The sequence below is a fragment of the Clarias gariepinus genome, chromosome 4, assembly GCF_024256425.1.
Source record: "Clarias gariepinus isolate MV-2021 ecotype Netherlands chromosome 4, CGAR_prim_01v2, whole genome shotgun sequence".
NCBI lineage: Eukaryota > Metazoa > Chordata > Actinopteri > Siluriformes > Clariidae > Clarias > Clarias gariepinus.
Genome location: NC_071103.1, coordinates 23,806,722 through 23,815,467, shown reverse-complemented (window position 1 = coordinate 23,815,467; position 8,746 = coordinate 23,806,722). Strand labels below are relative to the sequence as shown.

Here is an 8,746-nt window from a genome sequence, read left to right as displayed (position 1 = left end):
TTTCCTCAGATTTGTGTGATTCCATATTTTTTTCCTTTGTTTGATCTTTGAAACAGTTGTCATTGACTATAGTTATCTTTCTTTGTTTTTTTTAAGTGTTTTATACAGCCACAAGGTTGGATTGTTGAGTGAAAATAGTTTTGTGGCATGCATGTGCTTGTTTTTTTATCTTGTTTACTGCGTTGTGGGCAATGCTTTGTGGGTAATGCAGTCCAAAGCACTGCCTGCACTGGACTACACTCCCGTGGCTATACCCCACGTGTGTTGTGAAGACACGCCCCACAGAATTGGGGGGCGGGGTCAGCAAAGATCATAAGCATTTAAAGGAACATGTACTGAAACAGGTTGCTGTACGGTGGCCCAGAAGGGCAAATCATCTTACCCGAATATGTGTGTGTTTTTTCCCTTGTAAGTGTGTTTTTTTTTTCGTTGAAAATGTCCGCTTTTTCCCTTATAAATGTCGTTTTTTCCCTTATAAATGTGTTTTTTTTTTCATTGAAAATGTGCGCTTTTTCCCTTATAAATGTCGTTTTTTACCTTATAAATGTGTTTTTTTTTTTTTTGAAAATGTCCGCTTTTTCCCTTATAAATGTCATTTTTTTCCCTTATAAATGTTTTTTTTCCATTGAAAATGTGCGCTTTTTCCCGTGTAACTGTGCGCTTTTTCCCGTGTAACTGTGCGCTTTTTCCCGTGTAAATGTCTGCTCTTTACCGTTTGTGCGCAACTACTTCTTTCCCGTGTGAGAACTCTTTCTCCAGTATTTTGCAAGCTAAAAGCTAAAGCTAATGCGCAAAGGACTATGGGAGTGGGGTCAAAACGCAACTGAACACGGAACGTTTCCGGATATCAGCTCCAGGACTCAACATCATGGAGTATACAGTGAATTATAGCGTGATAAAGTTATAATTTTCACTAAATTTTCAACTGCACACAATTACCAGGTAATGTTTAATATATAAAAATTAATCAGATTTTTACTGTTTTAGGCACTAATGATAACTTTGTAGCAGTGTTAATACTATTGGAGTGTTTGGGGGAAATGCCGAGCCGAGTGTAAATGGCAGTGATTAAAAGGAATATTATCTCATTTAGACCATTAAACACTGATGTAAACCATCAGCTCCATGGCATCTCTGTAGTATACATCCACATATGGATTTATAAGCAAGCTAATATCACTATGCTAACCGCTAGCGCTTAGCATGGGGAAACTAGCTTGTTTATTAATATATATTAGTTTAATAGTGTATTTGGACACCTATACGTGATGTAAACAGTTAGCTCTATTGTTTTTGTAAAATGCCTGTCCAAATATGGATCTATAAGCAAGCTAATATCACTATGCTAACCGCTAGCGCTTAGCATGGGGAAACTAGCTTGTTTATTAATATATATTAGTTTAATAGTGTATTTGGACACATATACGTGATGTAAACAGTTAGCTCTATTGTTTTTGTAAAATGCCTGTCCAAATATGAATCTATAAGCATATATTTATGCTAAGCGCTAGCTTACTAAAAGAGCTAAGATAGCAGCAACTATTGCTAATTATCCCTGAGCTGCTCCTGTTATGTGCTAAATGTTACAGATGGTTAACGAATTGTTGTATGTAGTTTATTGGAGCTCCTGAGTGCCATATAATGTATACTGCTGTATAATGTAGTGGTTTTATCATAGCTAGAGATCTTCTGAATAGTTAGTTATGTGCTTACACAATGTATGTAACAGTCAAGAAAAGGGGCTTTTGTTCAGGTTCTATCTATTCTAGTCATTAAAGTCATTAAATATATGTTTATACTCCTTATAATATGTATGATTGTGTGTTTTTCTTCTCACAGTGAACTGTGTGTAAATCATCAACTGCCTGTGTATCAGCTGATTTCTACACCAGCTTTACATCCTGAGCAGAAGGTGAGTGCTCTGAAGTATTTACCTCTCTTTTCAAGAACACCACTGAGCACATCTTAATCAGGGGACAGGGACACATTTCTCTTCATGAACATGTGTGTGTTAATGAATGGTGAAGATGGGGCCAAATTTTGCAGCAATCCTTAATAGCAAAACCAAATAATTGGTTTTAATACACAGCATTACTAAAAGCTTGCATTCTATGAAATTTTGTGTGCGTGCCTGCCTGCGTGTGTCAAACTGATGTCATATGATGTCAAACATCATGAAGTGATATTAACTTGCTTATAAACCCATATGTGGATGTATATTACAGAGATGCCATGGAGCTGCATAGTAACACCATGAAGTCTTTTTACTAGACACTTATAATAACATGTCTTTATTTCTCCCCTGTTGTAGATTGTCGTGGAGAGGACGGACCCTTGATGCTCTGCCTTTTTGCACCAACAATACATACATGTATTTTATTAATTTGTAAATAAAGTCTTTAATATAATTTTATAGTTGAGTATTTATTTCTAGTTTGCTTATTATTTAGCAAAACAGTTAAAGTGCATGTAAAGCATTGCTGCAAATGACACTGAATAGAATCAGATGTTACTCCACTCTGTGTGAGGGTACAGGCTTATATACAGTATGTGATTTTAGCATCAATAATGTTTTTCTACTAACTAAAGCATGCTGCCTTGGAGATATTAGTGACATCTCTCTTTCAGTTCGAACAACATATTCCATAATATTTATGAATACATTAATCCCATATGTTCAGCAGTTAAAACAGAGGTTCTTAAACATTTTACAGCGAAGGACTCCTTCAACTGTAAAACAAACACCTCTGCATACATTTACTTATAGTGCATTTCCAAAATTACATTTTTATGTTATTCAAAAAGTAAAACCTTTTGTTTTCATTTAAATGATTAATGATTAAATGATCCATGAAAATCAAAAATCTAGTATGTCAAAATATTAGAATATTTCACTTCGATCATGGGGAAGACTGCTGACCTAACAAGTTGTCCAGAAGATGATCATCTACACCTTCCAGAAGGAGTGTAGGCCCTCAAGGTCAAACTTTACCACCAACTATTTCACTGACCATGTTGTTGCTTGATTTGCCAGCCATCTCACCTGACCTTAGGTTTCATGGGAAAGATGAGCTGAAATCTGAGATAAATTTCAAGCTGAATGCTTCAAGTGTGATCTGCAAACATAACCAGGGTGTCATGTTTAACAGCTTAATGCAATGGGTTACATAAAAACACCAACTATTTGAAAATATGTAGGCTTATGAATAGTGGCAACGTATATCTACTGTATGTACAGTGAATGTATGTTCAAGAATAAGAGTATCATAAATTGACCAATAATTAAAATACACATGTAAACAATGAGTCTGTCATTTGAAATGCCGTTTATTTAAAAAAATTAGAATATTGTGCAAAAGTGTTTAAGTTTTAAAATTATTGGGGGGGAAACACATTCACAAGGGAAACGTCATACACATAGAAAAAAAAATCATAGAGCACAATAAAAAAATTATATATTCACAAGGAAAAAAATTATAAATTTACAAGGGAAAATAATACACTAACAAGGGAAAAATAATGCACTTACAAGGGAAAAATAATGCACTTACAAGGGAAAAATAATACACTAACAAGGGAAAAATTATGCACTAACAAGGGAAAAATAATACATTCACAACGGAAAATATATATACTTATAGGTGAAAAATAATACATTTACAAGGGAAACGTCATACACATAGAAAAAAAAATCATAGAGCACAATAAAAAAATTATATATTCACAAGGAAAAAAATTATAAATTTACAAGGGAAAATAATACATTCACAAGGAAAAATTTATATACTTATAGGTGAAAAATAATACATTTACGAGGGGAAAAATTATACACATTTAAAAGGGAAAAATACTATATTCACCAGGGAAAAATAATATACTTACATGGGAAAAAGTACACATTTTCAAGGTGAAAAGGTAATATAAGTACACGTGAAAAAGCACACATATACAAGAAAAAAATAATATACGTACACGGGAAAAAGTAAACATTTACAAGGGAAAAAGCACACATTTACAAGGGTAAAAAACACATAAGAAAAAAAAGCATACATTTTTAGGGGGAAAAAGGACATTTACAAGGGTAAAAAAACACATTTACAAGGGTAAAAAAAACACATTTATAAGGGGAAAAAAAGGACATTTACAAGGGCAAAAAAGCACATTTATAAGGAACAAAGCACACATTTTTAAGGGAAAAAAGGACATTTACAAGGGTAGAAAAGCATAATTATAAGGGGAAAAGCACACATTTATAAGAGAAAAAAAGCACAATTATAAGGGAAAAAGCACACATTTATAAGAGAAAAAACGCAAAATTATAAGGGAAAAAGCATACATTTCAAGGGGAAAAATGACATTTATAATGGAAAAAGCATACATTTTCAAGGGAAAAAGCACACACAAGGGAAAAAAACACATTTACAAGGGAAACAGCATGTATTATCGAGGGGGAATTTTTCCCTTGTAGGTATATAATTTTTCCCTTGTAAATGTATTATTTTTCACCTATAAGTATATATATTTTCCGTTGTGAATGTATTATTTTTCCCTTGTTAGTGCATAATTTTTCCCTTGTTAGTGTATTATTTTTCCCTTGTAAGTGCATTATTTTTCCCTTGTAAGTGCATTATTTTTCCCTTGTTAGTGTATTATTTTCCCTTGTAAATTTATAATTTTTTTCCTTGTGAATATATAATTTTTTTATTGTGCTCTATGATTTTTTTTTCTATGTGTATGACGTTTCCCTTGTGAATGTGTTTCCCCCCCAATAATTTTAAAACTTAAACACTTTTGCACAATATTCTAATTTTTTTAAATAAACGGCATTTCAAATGACAGACTCATTGTTTACATGTGTATTTTAATTATTGGTCAATTTATGATACTCTTATTCTTGAACATACATTCACTGTACATACAGTAGATATACGTTGCCACTATTCATAAGCCTACATATTTTCAAATAGTTGGTGTTTTTATGTAACCCATTGCATTAAGCTGTTAAACATGACACCCTGGTTATGTTTGCAGATCACACTTGAAGCATTCAGCTTGAAATTTATCTCAGATTTCAGCTCATCTTTCCCATGAAACCTAAGGTCAGGTGAGATGGCTGGCAAATCAAGCAACAACATGGTCAGTGAAATAGTTGGTGGTAAAGTTTGACCTTGAGGGCCTACACTCCTTCTGGAAGGTGTAGATGATCATCTTCTGGACAACTTGTTAGGTCAGCAGTCTTCCCCATGATCGAAGTGAAATATTCTAATATTTTGACATACTAGATTTTTGATTTTCATGGATCATTTAATCATTAATCATTTAAATGAAAACAAAAGGTTTTACTTTTTGAATAACATAAAAATGTAATTTTGGAAATGCACTATAAGTAAATGTATGCAGAGGTGTTTGTTTTACAGTTGAAGGAGTCCTTCGCTGTAAAATGTTTAAGAACCTCTGTTTTAACTGCTGAACATATGGGATTAATGTATTCATAAATATTATGGAATATGTTGTTCGAACTGAAAGAGAGATGTCACTAATATCTCCAAGGCAGCATGCTTTAGTTAGTAGAAAAACATTATTGATGCTAAAATCACATACTGTATATAAGCCTGTACCCTCACACAGAGTGGAGTAACATCTGATTCTATTCAGTGTCATTTGCAGCAATGCTTTACATGCACTTTAACTGTTTTGCTAAATAATAAGCAAACTAGAAATAAATACTCAACTATAAAATTATATTAAAGACTTTATTTACAAATTAATAAAATACATGTATGTATTGTTGGTGCAAAAAGGCAGAGCATCAAGGGTCCGTCCTCTCCACGACAATCTACAACAGGGGAGAAATAAAGACAAGTTATTATAAGTGTCTAGTAAAAAGACTTCATGGTGTTACTATGCAGCTCCATGGCATCTCTGTAATATACATCCACATATGGGTTTATAAGCAAGTTAATATCACTTCATGATGTTTGACATCATATGACATCAGTTTGACACACGCAGGCAGGCACGCACACAAAATTTCATAGAATGCAAGCTTTTAGTAATGCTGTGTATTAAAACCAATTACTTGGTTTTGCTATTAAGGATTGCTGCAAAATTTGGCCCCATCTTCACCATTCATTAACACACACATGTTCATGAAGAGAAATGTGTCCCTGTCCCCTGATTAAGATGTGCTCAGTGGTGTTCTTGAAAAGAGAGGTAAATACTTCAGAAAACTCACCTTCTGCTCAGGATGTAAAGCTGGTGTAGAAATCAGCTGATACACAGGCAGTTGATGATTTACACACAGTTCACTGTGAGAAGAAAAACACACAATCATACATATTATAAGGAGTATAAACATATATTTAATGACTTTAATGACTAGAATAGATAGAACCTGAACAAAAGCCCCTTTTCTTGACTGTTACATACATTGTGTAAGCACATAACTAACTATTCAGAAGATCTCTAGCTATGATAAAACCACTACATTATACAGCAGTATACATTATATGGCACTCAGGAGCTCCAATAAACTACATACAACAATTCGTTAACCATCTGTAACATTTAGCACATAACAGGAGCAGCTCAGGGATAATTAGCAATAGTTGCTGCTATCTTAGCTCTTTTAGTAAGCTAGCGCTTAGCATAATTATATTAGCTTGCTTATAGATTCATATTTGGACAGGCATTTTACAAAAACAATAGAGCTAACTGTTTACATCACGTATATGTGTCCAAATACACTATTAAACTAATATATATTAATAAACAAGCTAGTTTCCCCATGCTAAGCGCTAGCGGTTAGCATAGTGATATTAGCTTGCTTATAGATCCATATTTGGACAGGCATTTTACAAAAACAATAGAGCTAACTGTTTACATCACGTATAGGTGTCCAAATACACTATTAAACTAATATATATTAATAAACAAGCTAGTTTCCCCATGCTAAGCGCTAGCGGTTAGCATAGTGATATTAGCTTGCTTATAAATCCATATGTGGATGTATACTACAGAGATGCCATGGAGCTGATGGTTTACATCAGTGTTTAATGGTCTAAATGAGATAATATTCCTTTTAATCACTGCCATTTACACTCGGCTCGGCATTTCCCCCAAACACTCCAATAGTATTAACACTGCTACAAAGTTATCATTAGTGCCTAAAACAGTAAAAATCTGATTAATTTTTATATATTAAACATTACCTGGTAATTGTGTGCAGTTGAAAATTTAGTGAAAATTATAACTTTATCACGCTATAATTCACTGTATACTCCATGATGTTGAGTCCTGGAGCTGATATCCGGAAACGTTCCGTGTTCAGTTGCGTTTTGACCCCACTCCCATAGTCCTTTGCGCATTAGCTTTAGCTTTTAGCTTGCAAAATACTGGAGAAAGAGTTCTCACACGGGAAAGAAGTAGTTGCGCACAAACGGTAAAGAGCAGACATTTACACGGGAAAAAGCGCACAGTTACACGGGAAAAAGCGCACAGTTACACGGGAAAAAGCGCACATTTTCAATGGAAAAAAAAACATTTATAAGGGAAAAAAATGACATTTATAAGGGAAAAAGCGGACATTTTCAAAAAAAAAAAAAAACACATTTATAAGGTAAAAAACGACATTTATAAGGGAAAAAGCGCACATTTTCAATGAAAAAAAAAACACATTTATAAGGGAAAAAACGACATTTATAAGGGAAAAAGCGGACATTTTCAACGAAAAAAAAAACACACTTACAAGGGAAAAAACACACACATATTCGGGTAAGATGATTTGCCCTTCTGGGCCACCGTATTGCTGAGAACAGAGCTAGTTTTTACCAGTTAAAAGTAATGTTTTTTTACATAACCATTGAAAATTTTTAATTAAATATATTACAAACTTTTCATTAGGACCCTAAAGATCATATTAACATTTAATAAAAAATGTGTCTGGATGACCCATTTAAGGTGATTGAGATAATCCTCCCAGCTACTTTAATGGATAACATTAATCGTTGAAAAGAAGCCATGAACACTGAAGGGGAGAACATGACACTGCCAGTGGCTCTGGTCAGTGCTGAACACATTGTTTTCCTTAGCCTAGGCATGACGGCAAGGATAGTTAGGCTCCGTATAGCCACTGTCAGACGATTGTGCTAGGGAAAGTTTTATTGTTATGATGTACCAGATGTGTCTCCGTTTGGTAAAGAACACATCATTAAATTGTTCCACTAGCTCATTAAGCTCCTGATTCCGAGTGGCCGTCAGTTCCTCTCTGCATTGTACCAGCTTGCGGCTCTGCTCGGCAGAGGAAAGAGAAGCAAGAGCTAAGACACACGGTATTGATTCAATTCACCATTTTAATACATTTATTTGATGTAGCTTTGCGCTTTTCCACTTACCCAGCAGTTGTTGACTGTAATTCACTGGTCCGGCTCTTGATACTACTGTAAAAGGCCCCAATTAGAAACAACTCTCAACTCAACTTTATTTATATAGCACCATTTAAAACAACTATTGTTGACCAAGGTGCTGTACAGGCAATCAAATAACAACAACATATAAAAAACATCATGTAATAGAGCACAGACCAGTACTGTTAAATTCCAGTTAGCTACAGTTGTAAGCAAGTGAAAAGAGATGCGATTTGAGTATTGCTGTAAACTCATGCAATGTGTAAACAGATCTAATAGAAATCGGTAAACTGTTCCAGAATTTTGGAGCAGCAACTGCGAACGCCCAGTCACCTCTTGAT

General features: G+C 34.1%; 2 long non-coding RNA genes across 2 annotated transcripts; one reads left to right on the top strand and one right to left on the bottom strand.

The window, feature by feature from the left end:
• Positions 1-776: 776 nt before the first annotated feature.
• LOC128520353 (uncharacterized) lies at positions 777-2,408 on the top strand. Its single transcript, XR_008357928.1, has 3 exons — positions 777-942; positions 1,840-1,912; positions 2,312-2,408. It is a non-coding gene; the product is annotated as an uncharacterized LOC128520353 (long non-coding RNA).
• A 3,331-nt stretch (positions 2,409-5,739) lies between these two features.
• LOC128520354 (uncharacterized) lies at positions 5,740-7,377 on the bottom strand. The gene is made up of 3 exons (XR_008357929.1): positions 7,212-7,377; positions 6,236-6,308; positions 5,740-5,836 (listed from the first exon to the last, which is right to left on the bottom strand). It is a non-coding gene; the product is annotated as an uncharacterized LOC128520354 (long non-coding RNA).
• Between the last annotated feature and the right edge of the window lie 1,369 nt (positions 7,378-8,746).